General features: G+C 37.5%; 1 protein-coding gene across 1 annotated transcript in view; it reads right to left on the reverse strand.

The window, feature by feature from the left end:
• LOC145981815 (uncharacterized) overlaps window positions 1-27,559 on the reverse strand; it is a 239,341-nt gene extending 211,782 nt beyond the window's left edge. Inside the window, exon 1 of the mRNA XM_083115248.1 lies at window positions 27,491-27,559. The gene's annotated coding sequence lies outside the window, so the exon portion shown is untranslated. The remainder of the gene's footprint in view (window positions 1-27,490) is intronic.
• Between the last annotated feature and the right edge of the window lie 324 nt (window positions 27,560-27,883).

A 27,883-nucleotide genomic window follows, 5' to 3' on the forward strand; every position in this document is an offset into this window, starting at 1 on the left:
AATTTTTTGGTAATGTTTTGTAGTTAGTAATCGGGAAAAAGTAAGTTTGAAGGTGCGGAATAAAAATTTTCGGTAAATGTCTGTTATATCGGAGACACAATAAAATCGGATATTTTGTGTTTTGGATGGTTCGTACTTACCAATTTTGTATTGCGGAACATAGTTGAAGGTGCCATTATGTTTTTTACACAAAAATAACATTGATTTTTCACATTACGAGTAATTCTTTTGGTTCCTTTCTTCCGGTGCGGAACATACAATATGCCACGCACAGCTGTGGATCATTGCACGTCGTACTTGTGTTTTTTCGTTTTGGAGTGGGTATGCAGTGTTTCAACCTTCTTAACCGAAAAATGCCTACTTTCGTGTTCATTATGTCATCCAAACCATTGACGGATAGCCCCACAAACCATTGCCGGATACCCCAAAAATCATTCATGATAGCCCCACGAACCATTGACGGATAGTCCCAAAAACCATTCACGATAGCCCCACGGACCATTTCCGGCAAGGTTAGGTTAGGTAAGCATAGTTAAAAAAATTCTCATAAAAAAAGGCAGCTTTGGAAACACTGGCGAGACCGCGTGACTTTCGACACTCGCCCCATCTGCAGGTACGTAATGGAAACAACAGCATAATGTTATCGCCTTGCACAAAATGCAAGTTTATTATATAAGAAGTGCTTGTTTCTTGTTGTGCAGCATTCTACGGTGAGAAAATACCTCCACAAACTTTCCAAATGGTACAGAAACTGTAAAAATGAAGAAATGTGTCTCCAATATAAGACATTTACCAAATTTTCTTTGAAAGAAACGAGAAATTCGTATCCAGGTTGGGCTCTTGGTAGGAAAAAGTGACATGGTGGCGCACATTTTTGCACAAATCTAGTGAAAGCAAAAAATGCCTATGTTGTTAGGTAGTTAGGTTTAGTTCTCTTAATCCAAAGAATAATTTTTCATTGTATTTATGCTAATGGAACCTAACCTAACCTTGCAGGCATTTCTCTTCTGACATTGGAACACAAGGTAGAAAAACTCTTGTGCGGAGAGGAAGACCCCGAAACAAATGACAGCAACTGTGTGTAAACAATATGGACGCGAACAAATGGAGAAATGCATTGCTTTTAGTAGCAGGAAAAACTTTTTTTATGCGCAATAATATAATAGTAATCGGAAAAGTACCACCGGAAAATGGATGTAGAAGGTACATACTTTCAGGGGATATAAATTTTGTTAGTCTATTTAGAGGAAAACAGCAGCCCATGTACTGCAGTGAGACCATTCTATTTCATCTCATCGTTGCAATATCCTCTACAGCAAGGAAAAAAAAATATAAAAATTATGAAAATCAGTCAAAATTTAGATGTATTTAAAATTAACAAAATTTAACAGTATTAAATGTGTGTATTGTAAAACTAGTTTTTCTATGTATCTTCTAAAACATTTCTTGAGGTGTTAATTGACTGTTACTGACATCATCCTCTACTACACACTTGACTACTAAAATAATTTTGATGATACAGATATATACATCATACAAAATGAATGTACAATATTCAATCATAGTGCCTACCATGTATTCCAGCCCTTCCTTCCCAAAACCTGTGAGCTGTTGACCTTTGACGCAGATGTGGAAGGCATGTGGATTATGACATCAAGGTCAAATTCACAGATTTCTGTCTAAATGGGAGGCTGCAACAGGGGCAGTGAAGGCACAGATAAAGTAGTTCCCCTATGAAAGAAATTTCTAAAATCTAGAGATGGAGAAAGTGATGCCCATAACTAGATACAGAGTGGCCAAAAGTGGGGAAACATGTCATCAAAAATTTTAAATGTTTTCATCTTTTGGGAATTATGTATAGAATAAATTTCACCATATGACAAGATTCACAAAACTTGAAACTATACATTTCAAATCTTCCAAAATCAATATCAATTTTTTTATGATATAAAATTACATCTACAGTACAAAAATGTCTTAAGGTGACCATAACCGTTGCCGGAACGAGTTTACAATACCGGACCACTCTCGAATTACTATGAAATGTTGCCTACTCACTAATTGTGAACTCAAACACAAATCTGCATGTAATAATTGGCGGTCAAGCATGGAAATCGAGGAAAAAAACTAAATAAACTATGTTTTCTTAACGTAACATAACCCTACCATAAGAACAATACCTCCACGGAAGATGCCATTTTCCCAACATGAAGAAATCAACAGGCAAGACAAGGTATAGTTCTCGTAGCTAACCTAACCTCATAGGCATTCCTCGTCTTACGTCAGCAAGATTGTTGTGTATAAAGGAACACCATTAATGAATTGCGAAAGAAAGATTGTTCCGAATTGCTGTGTAGGGACAATCACCGTGGTAAATCGCAAGGTTATTTTACAATTTCTAGACGTAAATGTACAATTTTAACAAGTGACTGCCAAATATGAACTACAGTTACGTCATGAGGACACCGAAATTAGTAAGTAGGCGAAATTTTATAGAAATTGGAGAGTGGTCCTGTATTGTAAACTCATGCCCCGGTGCCTCCACCCTAATCACTTTCTTATAAATGAACAAATGACCATGCTTATTATTAGTTAATATTGTTTCATGCATACATGTGTGTATGTGATCAGGGGTGTATCCAGGGGGGCTGGAACTCCATCCCCCTTCAAATTTGGAAAATACTATGGTTGATTCATAATACTTCCCGATGAGACACGACGTAGCAGGTATAGAAGAATTCTTTCTGTGTGCATGGTTTGTGGATTCTGAGAATAATATCCACTAAAAGTTTACAAGTTCCACACTGGGTGGTGATATGTCAGCTGAAAATCTGACATCAGCTCTTTTTGAACAATGTCACAAACTTGGTCTTGACATGAAAAAAATCACAGGTCAAGGTTATGATGTGAGTGGCAGATGTGTTCAATCGTGAATAAATCAACAATACCCAAAAGGCATGTGTGCACGCTGTGCCAGTCATACTGTAAATGTAGCCCTATCTTCAGCCATGTCGAACTCCACCGTGAGAAACTGTTTTGGTACGGTAAGTAAAGTTTGTTTTTTCCATCAATAATACATGCAGTTTCCTAAAAAACAATATATTGCATTACTACCAGGCAGTAAGAAACACTATTTAAATACGGAGAAACTAATACTCATTTTATCTGCGAAACTGTTTTTTCTTCTTCGTTCTATTAAACACTATTTGTTAGTGTGTGAAACATGATTTTAAGCAAAACATGATTCACTTCGTATGTAGTAAATTTTATTATTATTAATAATAGATACGCTGTCGTCATTAAATACTTGATGGGGGGGCATGCCATTGGGAATGGGCACCCCTGGCTGGACCCCCCCCCCCCCGTAAGATTCTATTTCTGGATATGCCCCTGTATATGATTATAGACATTCGCGTACACTTGAAAAATTACAAAGCCTTCAATAACAGAAGGCAAATATCCACAAGTAGAGATGAAGCAAACACTGTCTGGTACTGTGGGGAATAGTTGTTGTGCAATGATAAATTAATCAGATTGGGTGTACTGTGATTAAGTCCATTAAGATGGGACTGAGGGAGATTTCCAAGCCATAGCACCATTGCAGGCCACATTTGATTGGTGAAATCATCAAGCTACAAGTGTCTCCCATCACTTGTCAGTTTGGTGTCACTTCGAAATGACGAAATAGTGTGAATTCTCCCTAAGATCTCTCAAAAATGTGGATTATTCTTCAGAACAAACTCAAGGGAACCTATGTTATCATTTTAACACAATAAGTTTATGTGGATACACTGTCTGAGAAACGAATAAGTCTTGAAGGATGCAAATCTCTCGCACAATGTATTTGTTTTATTGCGACATGAATTTAAACCATGTGTATGGACCCAGTAAGTTAAAATGCATATTAGTAAAAACAACAAATATTCGTGATGAAGCCATGTTCAATTTGATGGTAAACAGTATTACAGAATAATACAAGGTTTCCAAATATTTCTTTTCAGGCCTCTTTGGATCTGAACCACTGGGTAATGTATCTCCATTGCAAATTGAATGTGGGATCCTTTAACATGTTGACTGTCAAGCACCTGAGCTAATGATATTGCTTGGGGCCAAACTACTTCCAGATATTTGCTTATATGATCAAAAGGCTTGTATCTAACATCGACAATACCCACTAAGAGTTTGAGGTTAAGCCCACTTTATTCACAGTAAGGCTAATCGCGACTGAATCTACTGTTTAATGTGAAATTTGAACCAGTATGTACCTCCACTGGGTATCAAACCTGGGACCGCTTGATTACAAGATGATTACCACTACACCATCAGGGAGGCCCTGCCAATATGATAAATATGCATGTAGTGAAGGCCAGAAAAAATTGTTGGCAACGAAGCCTGCAGGCGTAACTTGCAGTTTGATGTAATATTTGCATTAAACTAGCACCTGGGGTTGAAAATTTTATCTGGGCAGGGTGTCTAGAGAAACAGGCCAACAGGGAAACCGGGACATCAAGGAAAATACCTTCCTTCCTTTTCCTCCTCCTTTCTTTCAGGGAGATATTTTTTTTTTTTGTTAGTAGCAGTTACGACTGTCAAGGAAGTCAAGCAATTAACAGGTAGGGGAAGAGTGTCAAGAAAAAGTCACAAAATTATGCTTGTTGTCAAGAATTGTTGCTATTTTTTTTTACAGTATAGTGAATGTACATTGTACTGGGATTTGATAAATTGTATTGAGTTGTGGTAAAGATTTGTTCACTCTGTTTCTCAAGAATTACATTCTTGTATGCGTGAAGTTTTGTAAAACTATTAAAGTAATGTGGCCATTCCCCATCCAGGATGAAGTCTGAAGCATTACGTTTTACATGTATTAATAATTAAAGCAAGTCTAAATCTCTTTTTAAAGTAGAGCTTCAATTTTCATCTTAACTGGCTTTGCGTTAGGGGTTTTTCATTGAATAAAAATATATATTTTCTTTACTACACCTAATTAGAGGACAATTAAATAAATGTTAAGAAAAAAAGGGGGGTCAAGAAAATGTAAAGTCATGAAAAAGTCAAGAATTTTGGATGTTATTGTGATAAACACCCTGTGGGACATGCTCTTATGGTTTGACATGGTGACAATGGGACTGTTGAAGGATGCTTTGGGAAAATTTTGCTAGCTGGGGGATACCATGTTTACTACTGAAGTTAATAATGATTGGCACTGTGCCTAACAAGAAAAAATATACATTGTTGTTTTCCAAACCTAGTGGATTCACAAACAATGGAGGAAGCTCAAAACAAAGAAATCAAGGACACAAACTGAATAATCAATCACATCATTTATTCATTCCACAAAACTTCTGGTCAAGCAATAGAGGCTCGGTCGAGAATGATGGTGTCGATACTAGTAATAAAATAAATTCTTCCAATCAGCTAGTTTACTTCTGCATAGCAAATGGAAACCTGTCTAAATAGAAACCAGACATCACCCATCAGTACTCATCCCATTCCTGCTGCAGCCTCCAACGAGGTATGGTTCGGTTTGTTTTGGATTAGTGTTCTGTTTTTACTGTCAGATTATGAACTCACTACACTCATCCTTTTGCCAAATACAGCATTTAAAGAAATCAATATATATTTTATTTGCTTTTACTAATGAAAAGTTTGAGATAGACACTGTCTCCCATCTCTATTGACACTCCACTACTGCAAGTATTTATTATCTGATGTGATGGTTCTTCTATTACCATGAGATTTTAATACACTGATTACATTTCTTACAACTACAAGCATGTACAATTCTTGTAGAATTTTTGAAGTGGAAACAGGAACTGAATAGAACCAACTATTTCAACAGATCAGGACAAAAAACATTTCAGGATGGATGCATAAAACAGTGGTATGTTCGTCAACTAGCAATCGAACGTGTAAACTGTCCAGCAAGAATTGAAGCCACAGTAAATGAAGAAACTGGGCACATAACTGTATTTTATCATCATACTCATGTTGTTCATGCACAACAACAAATATTTTGCCTCCTTTAATGTTCTTTAATGAGATTGGACTATTTTTTTTGCAGGGTCAATCTGAAGAGTGAGAGTGTGTGTCACACACACACACACACACACATATATGTGTATATATATTGTAGTGTGACATCAGGTTAATTATGGGATCGAGTCACGCTGGGACGTAGCTCAATTAAATAAACATACGATTTCAATTTGGGTCACGCTTGACCACCTCTACCCTGAATGGTGTGGACTAAGGATGTTGGGAGCCTTAGTCGGTTGAATGATCCTCACCACTTGCGTGATGATTTGGCCCTCTGCTATTGGCGTCAGCGACAGTTGGGCAGAGATGGGTGCACTGGAGACTGCTGGCCTAGATGTTGACAGCGATAGGAGGCGGCAGGAGTTTTGGTGGCTTATCGCTGGACCGCTACTTCTCCGGACTTGGGCTGGCTCTCTGTAGTCCAGACTGCTGCAATCGTACCGCACGCTTGTTGTGACCTCGTGATGATGTGATCTTGTCAATCAGCGTCGATAGTGTCTATTTACCATCTCCAGGTTTATTTTTATACTTCAGAATTCCTTTGAGATGTGGTGGACTTTGCACCTCAAGATATTCACCTGGGGTCTTGATGCTGGTGGAAAGTTATAGTGGAGGTGCAATCACTGCTGGTAAGGGCCGTTGCCTTGCTGACTGTGCAGAGCCGAGTGGAAATTTCTTATTACTAGACTCTGCATCCGGTAGAAATTGGGGTGAATGAGCATTCAACCAATGAGCTTCAGAGCTATGCTTTAACAAATGGAGATTTCAATTTTTATGCTCCCAATTCCTTCATATCTCTCTCTCTCTCACACACACACAGAGAGAGAGAGATATGTATACACATATGTATAAATGAAACAAGATGAACTCCAAATAAAAAAGATGTGATATTATACCCAATTCATAACATGAAGAACTGTTCCAAAGAGAAAACATTATTGGCATGTGTTACTTTCTTCTCATTACACATTGAGTGTTTGGGAAGGTGTTGAAAACAGAATGTTATAATATGGTGGCGCTTAATTGAACCTAATGACATGGAGAAAAATCTGACATGATGGGAAGAAATTTGTCATATCCTCCATCAGCATTCAAAATACTTCCAGAATTGCCTATTGGTTTGTAAACAACCGGAATTTCCCATGTTTAAATTTAGTTTATTGCATTCTGTAATAAGTGTAATGGAATGGTGAATGTGAGAATTTTAATTGTGAAATTTTGAAAAATCCTGACATGATGGGAAAAAAATGGATGTTATTTCTGTGATCTGCACTCAAAATACTATTATACTTTCAGAATCGCCTACTGATTTGAAATCATCCAAATTTTTCCCCCAAAATGGAGGGCTGTGATATTATATCATTGCAACAGTTTAAAATAAGAAAGTCTAGTTACTGAGTTATGACAACTCATCACATCAGATTAAATAACTCCTAAATTGTTCTCATGTAGCATTATAGCACTTTAAAATGTCTTGTGACATTTTATGTGAACTTCTTTCTAGACCCACAGGATGCAAAAAAGAAGAAGTGTTTAAAAGTTTGCAAGCCTTTTTAAAGTGTTGCAGTTACACCGAAAAATTGGTGGATTATTATGAGCGTCCCTACTTCAATTTCATGTAATCAAGATTCTTGTTGTTTGGGTTAACCCAGAGAGGGAGGAAATGGCATAGAAATATATACAAACACGGAAAAATAATAATGCTAATTTGACCAGCTCTGTTTATGCCCCTGCTGCCCATTCTTTTCTGTCATGTGCAACAAAAACAAGCCGCTGCAGTGTAGGTATCAGTCAGCAGTCCCACAAAAGACTTAGACAGAAGGGTAGGAATCCACAACCCTCCCTCCACACAGTGACATTCATTCCTTTCCCAAGAACTCTGGAATCGGCCCAGCATGATGATAATGGTGGTTTTGAAAATGTCCACGTTCTTACCCAAGAGTTTGCAAGCAAGAATTGGCAATGGATGATTTGTTTCATTTTTCCACATAGCATTGACCATGCCTTCAATGTCACATTTGGGTGCAGCACATCAGTTCTGCCTTGGTTCTTGTCATCTGCTTTCCAGAAGGGTACACCATTTCTCGAAAATCTACGTGCAACTTCCTGTGTTGGACCCCCAAGTCACAAGGGTGAATGAACCTTTGAAAAGGACATATCTTGACTAAAGAGTTGTTTCTCTTGGCTGCTCGTCTAGTCACTCAAGATCATTGGCAACCGTGGAGAAAATTCAAAAGATACTTATCGATACCAACATGGCTCCCTCCTACTGTTTTCATGAATTCTTGTTCAGATTTCTGGCCTCCCCGATGACATTGTCACCTTGTAATCAAGGGGTTCCAGGTTCGATACCCGGTGGAGGCACATAGTGGTTCGGATCCCACTTTAAACTGCAGGTCCAGTCCCAATTAGCCTTAATATGCATAAAGTGGACATAAAACACCAACTCAATCAAATTGTTCAGATTTCTGAACAGCAATCACAACAATTTTTTTTCACAAGAATAGAGTGGTTTAAGGAGTAAAAAACTCTGGAGATACATTTATTTGAATTTGAACTTAAAATTTTGGGTGCGTCAGCACCTAGGCTATTTTGCACCTGTCACGTTATACGGGGTCCAGCCCTTACCATAACTAAAATAGCATAATTGCAATGTTGTTTTACTAAACTATTAAAATATTCTGACTTGTTAAAAGCTAAGATATGAGAACATACCATGTAATTCAAGTGGTGACATTTTATGATAAATACTACTCCCTCTGTCCCATAATTATAGTCCGGTATGCCAAAATGGTAGTACAGGAATGACAACCGAAGAGGCAGATGGAAAGCACAATTTTTACTGATCCTTGAGTAGTAAAGTTGTATGACTCATTCCCTTGTTTCATGTTCTTCTTCTGTATACACCAATGTGACAGTTTGAATATCGGGCAATTATTATGAGACAACAAACAAAGTTGTACCGGACAATAATTATGGGACAGAAGGAGTAATATTTTTTTGTGACTTGCAAACTGTAAGTTATAGCAAATACTGCCATGTCGAACAAAGTAAGGAAAGAACATTTGACTGCCATAACTAGGATTGTCCGAGGATAAAAATTTATGATGAGAACATGTGTAAAATTCAAGATTTTCACCATGTTCACAAATTTTGCAAGTTTCCCATCCCGAAACTGGTCCAGAAATGGCAAATTTACAAAATTTGTGAACTGTAGGAGCTGGAGTCATTGGCTGTGAGTATGCGACTATTTTCGCAACAATTGGCACACGTCTATTTGATTAATGATAAAGAGAAAATCCTCCCCCATCTTGACGAAGAGATCTCACGGTGAAAATCTTGAATTCTACACACTATCCCCCTCCATCTTAAGTGATTGTTTTTGCACTTCTGGAATAAAAAAACATTAATTTCAAAAAATTTAGACACTTTTAGCAGAAAAAATACCAAGAAATAACCATTTCCCAACACAATCCTTTGGAATTTCTTGATTTCTCGGGATCTCGAAAAGTCGAAAACATTTCCCCAAGTTGGCAATTCACATGCTGTCATTTTGAATTACTTTTCTTTTATACAGTAACCTTTGATGCACAAAAACATTGATCATTGGTGCCACGATGGAGAACAGATTTAGTGCTCTCTGCTTGATATCAATGCATCATGAAAAATTTCAAAATGATAAAGAATTGTTCATCATCAAAGTGATAGATATTTATGAAAAGGAAACAAGGCGAATCCAAATTCTATTTAAATAGTGGACTCAAGTCAGAATTTGTCAACAGCGCCAAGGTATTTTCACTCAATTTCAATTTTATAATTTGTAAAATAATAATAACAACAAGAAAAGGTAACAACTTCTGTAACTGAGGGTCAAGATATGAAATCTTACTTTGAGTCTCCCTGAGAAAAAATCCTGCGGGCACCTTTGTACCACATTACAATTGTTAAGCTTGGATTGAACTCCATCCCTTATCACAAACCTCTATTTTACTTCTTTTGTATTGACCTGTGGTATCTCTCATGGCTCAATACTGTTGTCTTCATTACATTTAGCCATTGCATCATTCACCATAACATGCTTTTCCTTGTTCTTTGTTGCCTGACAAAAATTGTTTGCAAAGAACCACTATTGAATTTTCTGGGTGCCTTTGGATAATTCTATTGCTGTGTTGTTCCTAAATAGTATTCATTATTTGTTTAGTTGACCTCTGTGGCAGCGGGTGACCACAGTGTGCTAAGATGGCGGGTGTCACATGTTTAGAATCCCAGGCTGGACATGGGTGTTCTTTATGACTGTCTCTTCACCATATCATCACTCATTCTCATCATCATGAATAGACAAAAGTGACAGAAAAGTGATACTAAACAAAAATACTTTAGGACCATGGTAATATTCAAGTATAATTCCCAGTTTTAAAGGCGAATTTTCCAAAAATTCAAGGGTATATGCACATAGATGTTCTCTCTCTTTCAATCCTAGATATTAGCACCGTCTCTCTCCACCCACACACAGATATAGTAACAATATAAAGGGAGTCATTCCAATGGATCCAAAAATTCTAATTCAATTAAATGGTGTACATACATAAAAAAATATTTAATTTATGGTGCAGAGTTTACATTTGCCATGCATCTACAAACATAAATCACAAATGTTACGGCATATACTAATCTATGAAAAATTGTTCATTGTATAAACATTTCAAACTCAATTTAACATCAACTTCGAGATATTGTATCTTGCAATAATCTTCCATCTGTCGAATAGATTGTTCTGCAAAGGATACTAACAAAGTAAACGGATTGAGAGAATTCTGTTCTGTTTTCCACGCAGCTTTCTTTTCCTTCTTTGATAAAAATAACGCTGCTCTGTGAAAAACATGTCTCAGTGAATTTATAGACATGTATAAATTCAATGGAATTTTGATTCACAAAAGTTGCTATTTTCACGTGCACAGAGAAAAATCCATGCAGAATTAGAATTGGAAATGGTCGGGAAAAAATGGCTTTCTGTGGCTGTTTTCACAAAAGTGTGTCAAATCAATGAAAATACACGAGTTGGCAGTATTTTTCCTGTTTCATTGTTTTCGTTTAGCTCCCCACTGTAAAGTGGACACTCAATTCATAATATAAAATACAATTTACAATATGAAATTCGTAGCTAGACATAAACATTGTTGAAACGGTTCCTACCGAGTGTTATCTTCATATTTTGGTTGGCTTATTAAATAAATCTATGTAGTATAAACATATTCATGTAATTAGAGTAGTTTTGTATGTTGTTTTTTTTAATTTAACCTAATAGTATGATCAGTAAGATAATATTTACGATGTTTGAATTTGTTATACGAACACGTACATGAAGCAAAAAAGAAAATACTGCTCTACCTTTAGAAAGTCTAGTATCAAATCTCTTTACATTAAATTTTGTGTTCAGTAAAATATGTATATTTGTATTCTGGCTTTCCAGTATATCATGCATAATTTGGATAAATGGCTGCTAACCCTGGTCACAGAGCAGCTAGTGGTGTATTTTCGCTGCTTGTTGCAAAATTCTCAACATTTTTGAGACCTCAGCCCAGTAAATTTATTTCTTACAAGTCGATGCCCTGATCCCAACAATTTCACTGATAAATACATTTCTGATCTTTAAAGTTTATATGGAAAATAATATGCACCCTTAATTAATATTTATATATCAACTCTGGCATAATCATGGTTCAATTGTGTATAGACTTGCTGTCAAATATAAAATTAGATTTAAATTTGTTGTCAATCCCTGGGTGCAATGGATTTTTGCGGCCCAGCAGTTGAAAAACACTGGCACTAAAACTGAAGCAGAAGCAAATAAGACTGTTCACAAATGTCAAGCAAAAAAATACTATTTGAGAACTCTGGACTGGACCTACAGATTGAAATGAGATCCGAAGCACTCTGACCACTGAGGTTCAATCTTCTTGTTACAAGGCAACATTAATAATTTATTCCACTCCAGAGGCCCATTCGTGATTATAAAAGGAAACTTCTATCAAAAAGCCGGTCTTTTTACAACAATAGTACTAGCAATTTGTTCTCGTGATTTACAGGCTAAATTAAATCTTAATGTCTGATGAAGTAGCTAACAATCTTGTTAAGTTTAGAGAATATTCAGACCAAAGCAACACATGACAGTGGGGGGCCATGACAACTGATATGGGCCCCTTCAGTCTGTAAGCAAGCATCCACCATGCATGCACAAGCAAGACCGAGATGAAATGATGTGCGCCATTGAAGGAGCTTTCAGACTGAAGTCACAGATGACGAGCGACACAGTCTCATTCAGTATAAAGCAAAACATTCACCGTGCATACCATTGAGAAAACAGTGTAGTCCGAGCAACATGCAAGTGACATGTTTAGGTTGTTGTCACACTTTGTTTTAAAAGGTTGAATGGTTTACTGAGAGTCTGCTTCCAAGTGACTGACACATGTCACTTGTTGCTTCAGTCTGAAAGTTCCCTGAGAAAATAGTACAGGCCAAGTAACAAGTGACACTTGCTTCGGGGTCATTGGATGTCAATTCATCCAGGTCATGTCACCCACCATCCCCGATTTTGACTACATTCAGTATACTTATACAATTTTTAATGCTGATTACAAAAACGACAATATTTTTTAGATTGGTCTAGGGGTTCAGAAGTTAACGCACTTTCTAAAATCTCCGTGTACGCCACTTGCAGATCCACTTTGAATGACGTGCATTAGGTTATACATGATAGTATCTTTCCTCAGGTTTGCCGTAGAAACTTCAAGTTTCTTTTCTTTTGTTAAAAATGGTGTAAGCTTTCATTAAAATAAGGTTTCAGATGAATGTATTAATAACCATGTATTTTTATGTATAGTTCCATGTAATTTTTAGAAGAATAAATTACTTACTTCAATAGCGAATTTCGTGCAATACAACCCCCCCTTCAATTTTCCACCAATTTTATATGTGGGTAGCTCGGAGTGTGTGCTAATGCCTGATGGAAAAATTGGGATGGGTGGTTCAGAGACAGGGTGATAAAAAACCTGAGGGAAAATACCATAATTTATAACCTATTGTGTGTTATTCAAGGTGGAGCCGCAAGTGGCGTACACAGAGATTTTAAAGAGCATGCCAAGTTACAGGCTTGGTCACATGACAAGTGGAGTTGTTGTTCATTTGTTTGAAATTGCAGAGGTAGAAAGCCAGCAAGTTGTTTGTTGCAGTTCTTCGAATGTGTGGAAATGTATGTATACGAACATTTGCTATGTGATTTCTGTGGTGAAACACAAGTGTTTAAAATGTGGAAAAGCAACGTGTTCTCGGTTATATCTACTGATTGTATTTGGCACTGCAGTCAAAGTGCAGTTTGAAAGATTTACACTTCCAGTCAACACCTTCAAGACCACACTGCAAGATCATTCTCGAAGTATACTCGCTTCAAGTATGGTCTTGCATCTTTTGGACACGGCCTGATACTCTCTTTGAATATTCCATAATTCATGTATTAATGTTAAATTTCAAGGGTACATATTAATTAATGTATAAAGTTGAAAAAAATAGGATGATATTTACGAGAAAAATTGTTGGGATCGGAGCATCAACTTTGAAAATACAAATTTACTGGGCTGTGGGCTTACAAATGTAGAGAACCACTGTTGTTCAGAGCATCCATTTTCTTGTTCACCTTCGATGCTTCATCATTTACAAATGATTTTCCTATGAGATCATGGCACATGGCAATGAAGGAGATTTCGAATCAACATTTTTAAAACTTTGTTTACATCACCTATCCCAATACATGTTTATAAACCTTTACTGTACACTAATGCCTTGCAATATCAAGTTAGTATTATGTCACTCATTAAGGAGAAGTCTGATTAGTGTGTCTAACTTGGCTTGGATATCACCCTTTTTGTGCTACATTTTCCAGTGATTCTTCCATTTCTAGTAGATTCAGCCACATGTGATAGATATTGAAATAATCTAATGTGTGTCTATTCAGCCGACATCAGTGTTACTATTAATACCATGATCCTGGGTGGATTACAGTTGTAACTTTATGCACACAAAATATGCCTGTTATGGCATGCAAGACCTTTTAACACATATTTTGATTTTGTATTTGCTAAACAAGCTGTGATTGATCAATAGTTCCAAAGTTATTGAACCTTGCAGTTAGCTACAATACTTATTGGTCAAATATGGGTCACAATTTTTGTTGTGCACCACCTTCATCCACAGGCTATAAGCTTTAGAACTATTTCTCAGAGAAACCTAATATTTGTATAGAACCTTTCCATACATAACTGGACCATCATCCAAATCCAAGACTTTCTGAAATTGGTCTGACAAGGAATGACCCATATAATTTCTTTACTGATATTTAAAAGTAGTTGCGGTAGCTCAGTCATTAAGGCGTCTGATTGATGTGAGACACCCAGGTTTGATCACCGGCGGGGGAGAACCAGGAATTTTTCCACCTGTTCAAGCAGCTCCGATGCCCACCCAGCGTCGTATAAAGTGGGTACCTAGAGAAAACTTGGGGGGGGGGGGGAGGGGGTAAAGGCAGCCATGGGCATGGTGCTGATCACATCACCCCCACCTTCGGCTGTGATCAAGATATTGTGGGGACCTAACCTCACACCCCCTATATGCCATCATGGCTTGGTGCATAACACAGGGGAGCACTTTACTTTACTGATATTTAAAAACTTTTTAAGCTATGTATATGATGCATCATATCTGGTTAAAAATATATGTAACTTTTTGAATTTGGTATTGCCTAGCCTTTTTATATAAATAAAGTTTACTTCTGTGTACATGGACATCTCCAGGATCTTTTTGAGGGGTGTGGGCAGGAATATTTTTACCCCTCAAAAAACACTATTTCAATCTGAAATTACCATGTTTCTTCAATGAATTTATAATAAATAACATGAATTACGGTGACTGAAATGAAATTATGTGTGAAATATGTAGTTTTTAGGTGGACAGTCATTTTCCTTGGCTCCTTTCAGATGTTCGTATCTGTGTATGTAAATTACAGTGGCACATTCTCCAATTACCACGTTTACAGCTAGTAAACCAACTTTTTCATATTGTATTTCATTTAAAGCATGGTTTATTGCTCATTATATATTCTGCAAGCTACGAAAACAAGCTTCTAAACCAGAATTTAAGTAAATTATTTAAAAAAAACTTAAAAACTGGTCTCCATCACACCCTTCTGATGAAGAGGTTTCCTCCCAGATTGTAGGTAAGGGAGACGAGTGGTTATTTAAAAACATGAGGCTTCAGGGTGCTTGGTAGAGGCAGTGTTGTTATGTGAAGGGAAATTTATCTTGGTACAGGGAAACCTATGTCCAATTGTAGGTAAAGAGGGAATTTTATGAAAAATTAAAAAAAAGCAGAAAATTTAAAGTTGTTGGATTTCCATTTTCTTTTATTTACTAGCATGCCTTCATTAGTGTTTTTCTTCTATTACATATATTACATCTATTACATAGGCCTATATCTGGTACACCAGATCAAATTTTCAGAAACCTGTGCGTTACTGTATAAAAAGCAGGGTACCAGTTAGATATAGTGAAAACACATTTAACTCGTTTATTTCCGAATTATTTACATTTGTACTTACCTTATATGCATAGCAGAACATTTTTCAACTTGGGATTATGTTTTTTTCACTGAAAACAATGTAATTTTTCACATTACAAGTATTTATTGGTTGTTGCTAATTCGCTTTCATGACACACAATATGGCGGGCAAATCTTGACTCACGTTGTCTATCGTCAGCTGATATGCAGTGTTTCCAAACTTATGAACCGAAAAATGCCGCACAAACTATTCACAAAAGGTTTTTAAGCGAAAATTGATCCACAAACCATTCATGGAAGGTTAGGTTAGGCAAACATAGAAAATTAAATTGGGGGAAAAAACCACTCACACGTCATCTTGTAAAACTACCGTGTGGTTGCTACACTAACACTTATTAACCGAAAAATGATGGTTTTTTAGGCTAACATTGATCCACAAACCATTCACAGAAGGTTAGGTTAGGTTCAGTTAGGTTAGGCAAAAATAGAAAATTAAATTGGAAAAAAAAACTCGCTCATATGTCATCTTGTAAAACGACTGCGTGGTTGCTACACTGACAGGGGGTTACATATTCGAATGCACGGAATATTTGATTCACGTAGTCGACGGTAATGGTGGCACGAGCTATCTTGCAACAGAGATACATTAATGTCGAAAATGACATTATTTACCGGCCGAATAAGTTGCACAAATCGAAAGAACACTATTCCCAGCTTCCAAAAGTCCACAGGAACTCAATTTCGTAAGTACTTTCCCATCATTTCTCCTGTAAATTTGAAGAATTCTGTTTTCACTATATCTAACTGTTACCAAAAGCAGAATTGGTAAATATGTGATATCGCCCGGACGGATTTCTTCAAATTTACAGGAGAAAGTACTTACTGAAATGAATTTCTTTAGTATTCTGGACGTTGTTGGAGGTATTTTCTTTCACGGAAAGTAAAAACTTCGTAGTTTAATGCTGCCGAACAAGAATTAATCACTTTTTACGTAAGAAATTGGCATTGCCTGCCACATTATGCCGTTGTTTCCATTGTGCGTGCAGATGGCGAGAGCGTTGAAAGTCACGCGATCTCTACAGTGTTTCCAAACGTGCCTTCTTTTTACGAAAATTTCTATTTTTATCTATGTTCGACGCGCGTTCTTTTTTCGATGAATTTAGGGGTGAAATGAGGGCTAATGGAACCTAACCTAACCTTGTGTGAATGGTTTGTGGGCTATCCGTGGATGGTTTTTGGGGCTAACGTGCATGGTTTGTGGAGGTAAACATGAAAAAAATATCGAAATAGTACGTAATTTTCCGTCATGAAGGTTTGAAACACTGCTTGCGCACTGAAAATCGACAAAACACAAGCTGGCACGTCATGACGTGCGATGATCCATTACTAGTGCATGCCATATTGTCTATTACAGAAGCGGAAAAAGTAAGACAAATAATCAATCGTAATATGAAAAGTTGACAGTATTTTATGGAAAAAGGCATAACTTCACTTTAAAGAATGTTCCGCAAGGCAAATTAGGTAAGTACCAGTGGTAAAATTAAGGAAATAAATGAGTGAAAAGTGTCCGGGCGTTATCGCATATTTACCACAGAATTTATACTAGCATTAACATGAACTCATTTCCTGAAGTATATATTTTGGTCCTTTTCATCATGGACATAATTGCATTTTAACTTTGTGTTCTGTAATTTATCATCAAATTCTAAACAGGGTCATTCCATGTGAAAATGCTAAAAGAACTAAACCTGACCCACCTAACTACGAAAGTATGAGTGCAAAATGTGCAATTTTTTCAACACCTTTAAATTGCAGTATTTTGGCAATCATGGCACCTGCAGAAGGGTATTGAACAAAATCTTCAAACATTTTGATACACGAATGACTGGTGTCAAGCACATGGGGCCGTTTACCCACCATACCCCTCCAGAATTACATTGAAATTTATATTAATCGACAGATTTTGATGTTTTGCATAATATAAAATTAGTTGCAGCGTGTGGAAAACAGAAATAACTGAGATATTCGATCATAAAGTATGACCAGCAAAAGCACAAACCTGCCATTTTGGAGTGCTTCCGCCGCTTATTATTAAAACCCTTTGTATGCACACTCAAACAGCAAAAGAACAAGTCGATAATAACTATTGGTACCAAACCTAACCTAACTATGTAAAATTATACTTGCTGTTGTAGAATGTCATTTTGGGTGCTAGATTCAATTGCGCGAAGCTTTCAGGCTCTTATTGGTAAAGAAACACTTTATTTCACAGTGGCACATTTTCGCGAGCTAAAATCAACAGAATACGTTCACAAACAACAAAATATTCATATACCATGCAAAACCTTTCACATTCTATAGAGGGTGTACACAGGGTCAAGGGTGCCAAACTCCACAGTATGTGTTAACAGACGTAAATCGAAATCGAACCATGTAAAAATTACGTACGTAACATGATGAAATCGCAATAAAACAAAAGGAACTTGGGCCCCAAAATCACTCTAAATTGGGCATTTATGAAAAAATGTGGGGGTTGTACGGATATATCACTGCCTCACATAACACACTCATATCAACATATTTCAAGAAGCTTGCACTAAAATATCATTAACTATTTAATGTAAAAAAAACAGTGCATTACAACCCCTCACAGAAGAGGTTTATTCGGAAATATTAATCTGGCTAGGTCTAACATTGCATTTAGAGGGGTGTAGGGGTAAATTTAGAGCCAAAATAACTGTAAATTGGACATTTGTGGAAAAATGTGGGGTTTGTGCTGATAAATCACCGCCTCGCAGTACATACCCATATCAACATGTTGCATATTGCAGGAATCTTGCACTAAACGATCATTACGCCAATGCTAAGGTTTCTCTTACAGACATTTCTTTCGTCACAGCTCCTCTTGCAGTTTTCAATATCATAATTTTATACTCCACTTATTGCATTATCGATTCAACTGTCTACTCACTTTCGGGAGTATGTATCTTGCAGTTTTCAATATCATAATTTTATACTCTAGTTATTGCATTATTGATTCAACTGTCTACTCACTTTCGGGAGTTTGTAAAAGGATTTCACCTGAAAAAGATATCAATCCGACAAATTATTCACACTCTTCTTTATAATTAACATATATTCAATTAATATACAGAATAGGACAACAAACAACACGACTTCGGTAACTGAACTTCATTTGTTTACATGACGATTGCGCGAGGCCACTTAATCAGGATTTCATCATCACTTCCGGTGCTAGTCCTGTCCTATGTGGAAAAAGAAATTTCGCGTCCGGATATGCGTAATTGAACGTACTAAGGAATTTTTTAGATAATGAAGCACATATTTAGGGGTGAAATGAGTGCTAATGGAACCTAACCTAACAGGCCTAACCTAACCTCGTAGGCATACCTCGACCTCGTGAATGGATAGTGGGGCTATCGTGAAAAGAAAGTGTAAAAAGAAAAAGGTACTTTCCCGGAGAGATGCCGGGTGACGCACCACGATCGCTCACCGCGAGCGCAAAGAAGCAATCACCATGCAGATAAGGACGTAAACTAGAGTTTAGCCTCGATTTCCGCTTAAAAACCTTTTGTGAATAGTTTGTGCGGCATTTATCGGCGCACCGCGAACGCAAAGAAGCAATCACCATGCAGATAAGGACGTAAAGTACAGTTTAGCCTCAATTTTCGCTTAAAAACCTTTTGTGAATAGTTTGTACGGCATTTATCGGCACACCGCGAACGCAAAGAAGCAATCACCATGCAGATAAGGACGTAAAGTACAGTTTAGCCTCAATTATCGCTTAACAACCTTTTGTGAATAGCCTGGGCGACATTTATAGGTTCATACGTTTGGCAACACTGCACATCATCTGACAATACTGCATATCTGCTGACGACAGACAACGTGAGTCAAAATTTGCCCGCAGAATTAGCAACGACCAATAAATGATTATAATGTTAAAATTAACTTGTTTTTCATGGAAAAAAAGTTATCGCCAGCTTGAAAAATCTTCCGCTATGCATATGAGGTAAGTAGCAATGATTTTTATTTGAAAACAACCGAGTATTAAGTGTCTCCGGCTTACCCTACTGTTACCCACAAAATATCCGATTTAAATGTGTCTCCGATCTATGAAACTGTTAATCACTTATATATAAAAAAAATTCAATCTGCTTTTTTTCAAATTTTCAGACGTGACCCCCGGTTTTTTTCAACAGATTCGTGATTAGGAGGTCAAAATTAGTTAGTATACCGAAAATTAACAAAATTGGAGACTTTCTCTATATTGTAAATTCGCTCCATGCCTTTTGTTATTAAGTCAAGTAGTTAGATTAGATGGCTCTTAAAAGAAAAGAAAAAAATCGGTGGATTTATACGCATGGCTTACATTGTGCAGTTAAAATCTGAGACTTTTTAAATTTCAACGGTGTTCATGATATGGTACTAGTTTACTATCCTTCGGACACATTTATTTATTTTTACAGAAGAAACTAGGGTAAATATGCGATATAGCCCCAAACAGATTTCTTCAAATTTACCAATAGAATGCTGCAGAACAAGAAAAAATCACTTTTTATGTAAGGAACTTGCATTTTCTGTAAAGCGACATTTTGCTGTTGTTTCCATTATGTACCTGCGGATGGCATGAGCGTCGAAAGTCATGCGGTTTCGCCAGTGTTTCCAAACGTGCCTTTTTTTTACGAGAATTTTTTTTTAACTATGCTTACCTAACCTAACCTTGCCGGAAATGGTCTGTGGGGCTATTGTGAATGGTTTTTGGGGCAATCGTGAATGGTTTTTGGGGCAATCGTGAATGGTTTTTGGGGTTATCGTGGATGGTTTTTGGTTCTATCGTGAATGTTTTTTGGGGCTATCCTGAATGGTTTTTGAGGCTATCATGAATGGTTTTTGGAGCTATCCGACAATGGTTTGTGGGGCTATCATGAATGGTTTTTTGGGGATTTCCGTCAATGGTTTGTGATGACATAATGAACACGAAAGTAGGTATTTTTCGGTGAAGAACGTTGAAACACTGCATACCCCACTCCAAATCGACAAAACACAAGCACAGCGCACGATGATCCATGACGAGTGCACGCCATATTGTCTGTTACCCAAGCGGAACAAGGACAGGGTGGCGACAGACCTGGAAAACCGGGAAAAGTCAGGGAATTTGAGGTGTCAAAAAAAGTCAGGGAATTTCATCTTCATTGACCTTTTTTTTAAATTTATTTATTTAAAGATATCATTATGGAACTCTGCACGGGAACAGGAAATCTCGTCCGTAAGTTTCGGTCTCAACTTTTAGGCCCCTTTTATGCGCAACACAACCACGGCGCCAGAAACCAGTGATGGCAGGAGGAGAGAGAGAAATTTCTCTCGCCCTGGTTTCTCGGCAGGAATTTTAAATTTGAACACTCTTTGGAGGAAAATTGTTAGAACTCGGGTACTATGGGAGCAATCTACTTTTGATTTTCAGCTAAAACATCAGCGCGTGCAACCGTAAAGAATTCAGAACGCCGAACCGAGGATGGGGGTTTGGGGGGCGCGACACCTGAATTTCAATGGAAATAAACATAATAATCTGGAGTTTGCCCCTTCTTCTCCCACTATTTTGGAGAGAAGCCTCAAACTTTAGTATTCTTTTCAAAGAATGAATATTTCTCAAGAGAATGAAACATGTTTCATGTTCTTGGGTGCCATACAAGTTGAATAATAAGCCAAAATGTGATTTTTTTTACGAAAAATAGGTAATTTGCATTTTTATAGGAAAATTGTTATAACTCGGGCACTATGGGAGCAATCTACTTCGGATAAGTTTTGTTTTGCAGCTAAAACATCATAGCATGCAACCGTGTACAATTCAGAACGCCAAACTAAGGAAGGGCGGTTTGGGGGTGCGACCACCGAATTTCAATGAAAAAAAACGAAGATCTGGAGTTTGCCCCCTCTTCTCCCGCTATTTTGGCGAGAAGGCGCAAACCTTAGTATTCTCTTCAAAGAATGGACATTTCCAAAGAGATTGAAACATGTTTTATGTTCCTGGGTGCCATACAAGTTGAATAATGATCCAAAATGTCAAACTCTGTTCGGAAATGTGGCATGGATATGTTGCAGAGAGGGGGGAGATTGGTCATCAATATGAATTTCCCAGGCTTGCTCCAGACCTGTGTCAGAGTTTCCACCCAAACATAAGAGTATGAAGGTCCAAAAAGCACATTCATTTCGTAATCAGCACCATGATACCATATGGTATCATAAGGCGAGTACGACCTTACTCTGATGATACCATATGGTATCATCGGGAGAGTAAACGTTAAGCCTCTAAATATTACGTGGAAAATGCATTGAATTATAATTTTTTTTTCTTGTCCGTATGGGAGTAGTAAGGGTACTTGTCAACAGATGGGGGGATAAGAGCAGGTGGTGCCGTCCGATAGTTGTCGGACGTCGTAGTAAGGCATTTTGTTGGGCAAACTAAAGGAACATGGAAACAAATAGGTTCCATTGATATATACGATTTTTGTCGAATATCGCCACCCGACAAAGTACCTCACTACAACATGATACAGAAATTGCATGGACTGCAACATCCAAACAAATCACATGCATAAACAAGAAGAGCTTTAGACTGCAAATATGCTGCTCGAATTTTGTTATTCTTCTGGCTCACTTCACCTTATTGAATGTAGCAGTGCTTACGAAGGTTTTCTTTCATCATCCTGACGTATTACTGGTTTCGCACAAGTTAACATACGTTTACAATGACATTGCACTATTCTTAGATATCAAGAAGAATCCAACCAAATGGGATATATACAGTGGCGAAGCATCCTATGAGGCCGGGCCTACCCTAATATATTTGTCTATTATGGATTATTTTATTACTTATAAATTTCATTAAACGATGCTTAATAAAAGAAAACTGAAATTCTTGGTCTTCCAATAATTACCGCAAGTTTGCAACCCTGCCTGGAACCGTATCTGCGCATTCAGCGAGGCCCGCCCGAGAGTGCCTTAGCTCGTCCCATAACAACCTATGTGATTCGTGCGGGAAAGCATAATTTCAGGGGCGTGTTCGCCTGTAATGTAACCTGAGAGGCCGGCCTCTTTTCTCTCTCTCACCCTCTCTCCCTGACTTCCGAAGAGTGCCGATCGTGTACGAGCGCGTGACGAAGCAGGCAGTGGACGTACAGAGCTTGTTGAAGCAGTGTTTCCATGGAAGATTCAGAGCTGTGCCGTGAGCGGAGCACACCCAGCTGCTAACATGTAGCGAAAATGTGTTGCTAACACCTCTAAGCCTAGCCTCCTAACCTATCAAAGTAGGCATTATTAGAATTCTAACTGCAAATAATGCATGCAAGTTGGTTACCAGTGTTAAGTTTGGTGCTTTCAGCTCTTTTGAGGAACCGCTTTTCGCGAAGTGTTAGCTGCTGGATGTGCCCCACACCAATCTCAATTCAGAGAGGGAAAGTATTTTATTTCTTTGAGGAAAGGGATATTGAGGCGAAATTTCCTTTCATGATTAGTGACATAACTGAAAACGCGCTACTTTTAAAATGGGGCAAATTACGTACAATGCAAACGTATAGAGAAAATCCATGTTACTGAAATTTTCTGGTCGGTGTGTTACACAGTCCGTGTTCTCATTTAGCATTTCATCATTTTCTAAATCATATTATATATTTTTTTAAAAAAGTCGCCTGTTGAAGAAGAATTATATGCATAAAGTAAAGTAAAAAAAAGTAAAGTTCTCCCCTGTGCTTAGCACCACGTTATGAAGGTGTATAGGGGGTGTGGGAGTAACGCCCCACACTTTCTTGATCCGGTCATGAGTGGGGGTGATGTGATCAGCACCATGCCCCTGACCGCCTTTACCCTCCAGGGTTTCCCCCAGGTATCCATGTTATTCGACGCTGGGTGGGCGCCGGGACCGCTTCCAACGTTAGAAAAGTTCCCAGATTTGAATCGGCCGGGGATCGAACCCGGGACCTTGAGCATGGTAGACAGACGCGTTACCGACTGAGCCACCGCGGCCACCAGAATTATATGCATAAAAGAATTAAAAAGAAATAATTGATTCATAGATTTAGTTTATTTTACTTGGCTTTCTGCCATTTTTGGCTAATTGGGAAGATAAGAATGAGCGATAATATGATGATATTGACGAAGGGACACTCACGAAGAACACCTATGCCCAGGTGGGGATTCGAACCTGATGCCCTTGTCGTAACACGCTGTTATAACCAATCTGCCGTGGATGTCAGCATTAAAAAGAAATAAACACCAAGTGACACTCAAGTGAACCAACCATTTCTGTAATGCGAGAAACATTTACAATACTGTTATTGAAGTAGCATATAATTTTTACGAGCTGCTTTAATCTAACAAATGTAAGATGGCTAGGGCCTGACAGAACGGCTTTTTCATTGGGTGACGAGTGGTCAGGACATCGAGTCTCATTGTCACTTTTTTCTGACCTTCGAGACAGAAGCGCCTTTATTCCGAGATATCTAATCGAGACTAGATTAAAGTAGAATCTGAACCAATGCCTCCATGAGGAATCGAACATTCTACTTCTTGATTATAAGGCGAGAGTGTTAATCACTACATTATCCCTTACAATCACTATCCCGACTTAAGTAGACGAGATTTAGGCAATATGTTGTCTTTTATTTTCTAGGGGCTATATTTTAACATACTAATGTTAAAAAAAGTCACATCTTCCCCTCCCCCAAACCCTGCTCCATCCTGTGCCTACCCTTCCAGAGACAGCACGCTTCGCCACTGGATATATATTGAATACTATCACGAAAAAGTAAAACATAAAACTGCATTGGTGAACGTTATAAAAATTGGTAAGTGCATGCTCGCAACCTCAAATTTACTGCAACACTAGTATTGCAATGAAATTAACGCCACTCTCTGTCCTGTCTGTTTAAACTCATGAGAGATGGTCATTAATCTCTCACTGAGTAAGGTTAATGTCCAATATTATGATATAAAATACTAATAATAAATACGTATATATTTTAATATCATATTTACTCAAATCATTCGATCATAAAAGCAGATCACTTTCTTCAAGAATTGACTTTTTTCTGCCAGCCCTGCTAAATTTTCACTTTCCATCTACTTATTATACGAGGGGTGGCCAGAAAGTAATTTCCAAGTAGTAGCGACATTGATTTTTCGCAAACGCCAAAACCGTCAAAAATGGTATTTGCTGCGAAGTTATGTTTAGGATGTCTGGTGCAGTCTGGACACATTTTTCACCCGTTCGAATATTGAAATAATGCGAATTTGGCATAAAATGCGAATTGTTGGCATTTTTAGCGAAAGGTCCTAAAACAACGAAAAATTCCATGAAATCCAACATTCTTGTCCTTTCTAGGCCATGTTTGTGTACATAGAACATGCAAGTTTTCCAACATTTTACTCAAGAATAAACTATAGAGTTATATGTACATGGAATAATTCCGACAGCCACATTAAATCATGTATTTCCCACGATTTTTTCGATCCCCTGCGGAGGAGAACCGGGATGTTTTCCACCTATTCAAACTGCTCCGGCGCCCACCCAGCATCATATGAAGCTGGTACCTTGAGGAAACTTTGAGGGATAAAGGTAGCCAGGTGCGTTGTGCTGATCACATCACCCCTACCTTCAGCCATGATCAAGAAAGGGTGGGGCCCTAACTCCACACCCCTACTATACACCTTCATGGAACTTTACTTTTACTTCCTCAAAAATCTGTTCCAACATATCAAACTGTCACGAAAATACGTAGACCATGCGATCTACAATTTGAAATAATAGTTTAGAAGCACAATGGAGTATTGCGGTTTGGTATATTTGGCAGATAAATGTTCTAAAACAAAAACGCGAATTTTGGGAAACGTAACACTAACAAGTCAAAGAAAAAGATAATGCCAATTTTTGGTGCCATAATATATCAGTATCTGTCACGTGAGATTGATTGATTTAAATTTTTTGGGTGCGTCGCCACTTACGGTCATTATGCACCCTTCAGTATATACGGGGAAAATTCCATTATCTAAAATCCTTACCTTAAAATTAAAAAAGGGGTATGGAAAATAAATTTCCCAAAATATCTTTCAAGATATCAAACTCTCACGAAGAGGCGTAAGCCATGTGACTTACAATTTGAAACAGTAGTTTAAAAACACCATGAAGGTATAATTTCAGATATTTGCCAGAAAATGCGCTAAAACGAAAATGTGAATTTTGGGAAAAATAACACAGTATAGTAAAAAATAAAAAATAAGAAAATACACCAATTTGAAAAAAAAATAACAAAATATCAAGGTCCCTACCGATTAGTCATACATAGAACATGAATATCAGTTGTAATTTATTGCATTAGTAACAGTGAGTCCTAACCTAATATTCGGCATAATCACCACCGTTGTTCTGGCATTTGTTGTAGCATGACACTAAATTGTGTATGCCTATGGCATATGTGTCTGACAGCAAAGACTGAAACTATCTCTATCGCAGTGTAGCTGTCAAATCCTTGTCCTGCCAGAAAACTCTTCAGTTAAACAAAGAGACATGCAAGGCCAGGGCTGTACAGGGAGTGGTGATCCAAGATCTCTCACCTGAAGTGATGCAAAGGGCCTGTGTGTACTCAGCTGTATGGGGTTGTGCACATTCGATTGGCCTTCCGTGAATTGTCTGCACCATCGTCTGACCATACTATCACTCACGACGTCCAGTCTGTACACCTCACACGATTGCTGGTTGCTCTGTGCCAAATTCTGAGCGTGCAATGTAGGCTACATCGCAGTCGGTGGGAGACTGTATGAGAGCTGCAATCTTTAACCTAGAACTGTCCTAAAACGGCTGCATGTGTGTGTGTCGCTCTCCGACCACTAGTGCTGCGTATAGTCACCATTGGAGCTTTATTCAGGATGCCCCTCCTATATGAACTTTCAGAAGCTTATATTATTAGAGTGTTCCTGTTTTAATGTGTGGTTAGCTAAATCAGGTACCTATACAATGCAATTCTATAAATTCCTTGTGTTAAATTTCTAATACCTACATACGCTTTTCGTCAGGCATTAATGGTATAACTGCATGTTGTCAGTTTCACAGTACTTCACTTGGATATACTGTACTGAAGCAGAAATTCCATTGATAATGTAAGGAAATAAGACACTTTATTTTGTTCGATTCAATTGTTTCACTTATATGCAAGAGTTAAGTTGTTTGCTTTACAGAGAAGAGAGCTTGATGCATTGAAAAATGAGTCCGCACTCATGGTTCTTGCAAGCAGAGGGTTCCAAACCTCAGTGGAAATATCAACATATAATACCAAGAATGTATAAGGAGACTGATAAATTACAAATTGTATTTCTTAATCAATCACTCTTCACTCTTATCTCATTTAGTTCTAACTTTAAAAATAATCAAGTATTTTATTTTAAACTTACTGCGTATGACAAAATTCCTTAATCCTTCCGTAGCTTGTGAATTGTAATAATTTTCCAAATTCACTATTTTGCAGTTTGGATTTAAATCATACAGAATAAACAAATTAAGTCAATTTCATAGAAGATAATATTGGTACTTAACAAATCCATACCTGGATCTGTATGAGTTTATTATTTCCATTTGCAAAGACATCGATTTAGTTTAGTTTGTAATTGTCAGGGAAAAATGTAAACTTTTGTCCTGGAAAACCTGGAAAAGTCAGGGAATTTCATTTCTGCTTGTTTGTAGCCACCCTGACTATGTAAATATGAATAACTCTGCAAGTAATTTATAACACTACTTTTCATTATCTGTACTGTTATCGAACTAAATTAGTGTGTCACTTACCTTTCTCAACGTTGTTTTCTGTAAAGAAAATCTAAACTCGTCAAAAATGTAGCAAACATCCAGGATCCCGCCAAGTACTCTGGTCACGTGCCATCACAGTCACACAGTCACAATCGACTTTCGAAAAACACATCGATTATACATATTTCGATATAAATCGTGATGTGAAATTATTATATTTTAAAATTTCTCGGAAGGATGAACAAATCAAAGAACACGCCATCGTTTTTACATTTATATTTAACTAAAGTCATTGGGAATGTTCTAATATAATGTTGCTAATCTTTTGCAGTAGCAGCCCAAGGCTCGTTGTGACCTAAAAGAATTTCGTCCGTCATTTGGTTGCCCTAAGTTTTACATTGTAGAACAACAGAAATTTCTTTCGCACTAATC

The sequence above is a fragment of the Lepisma saccharinum genome, chromosome 30 (genome assembly GCF_977018435.1).
Source record: "Lepisma saccharinum chromosome 30, izLepSacc3.1, whole genome shotgun sequence".
Lineage (NCBI taxonomy): Eukaryota > Metazoa > Arthropoda > Insecta > Zygentoma > Lepismatidae > Lepisma > Lepisma saccharinum.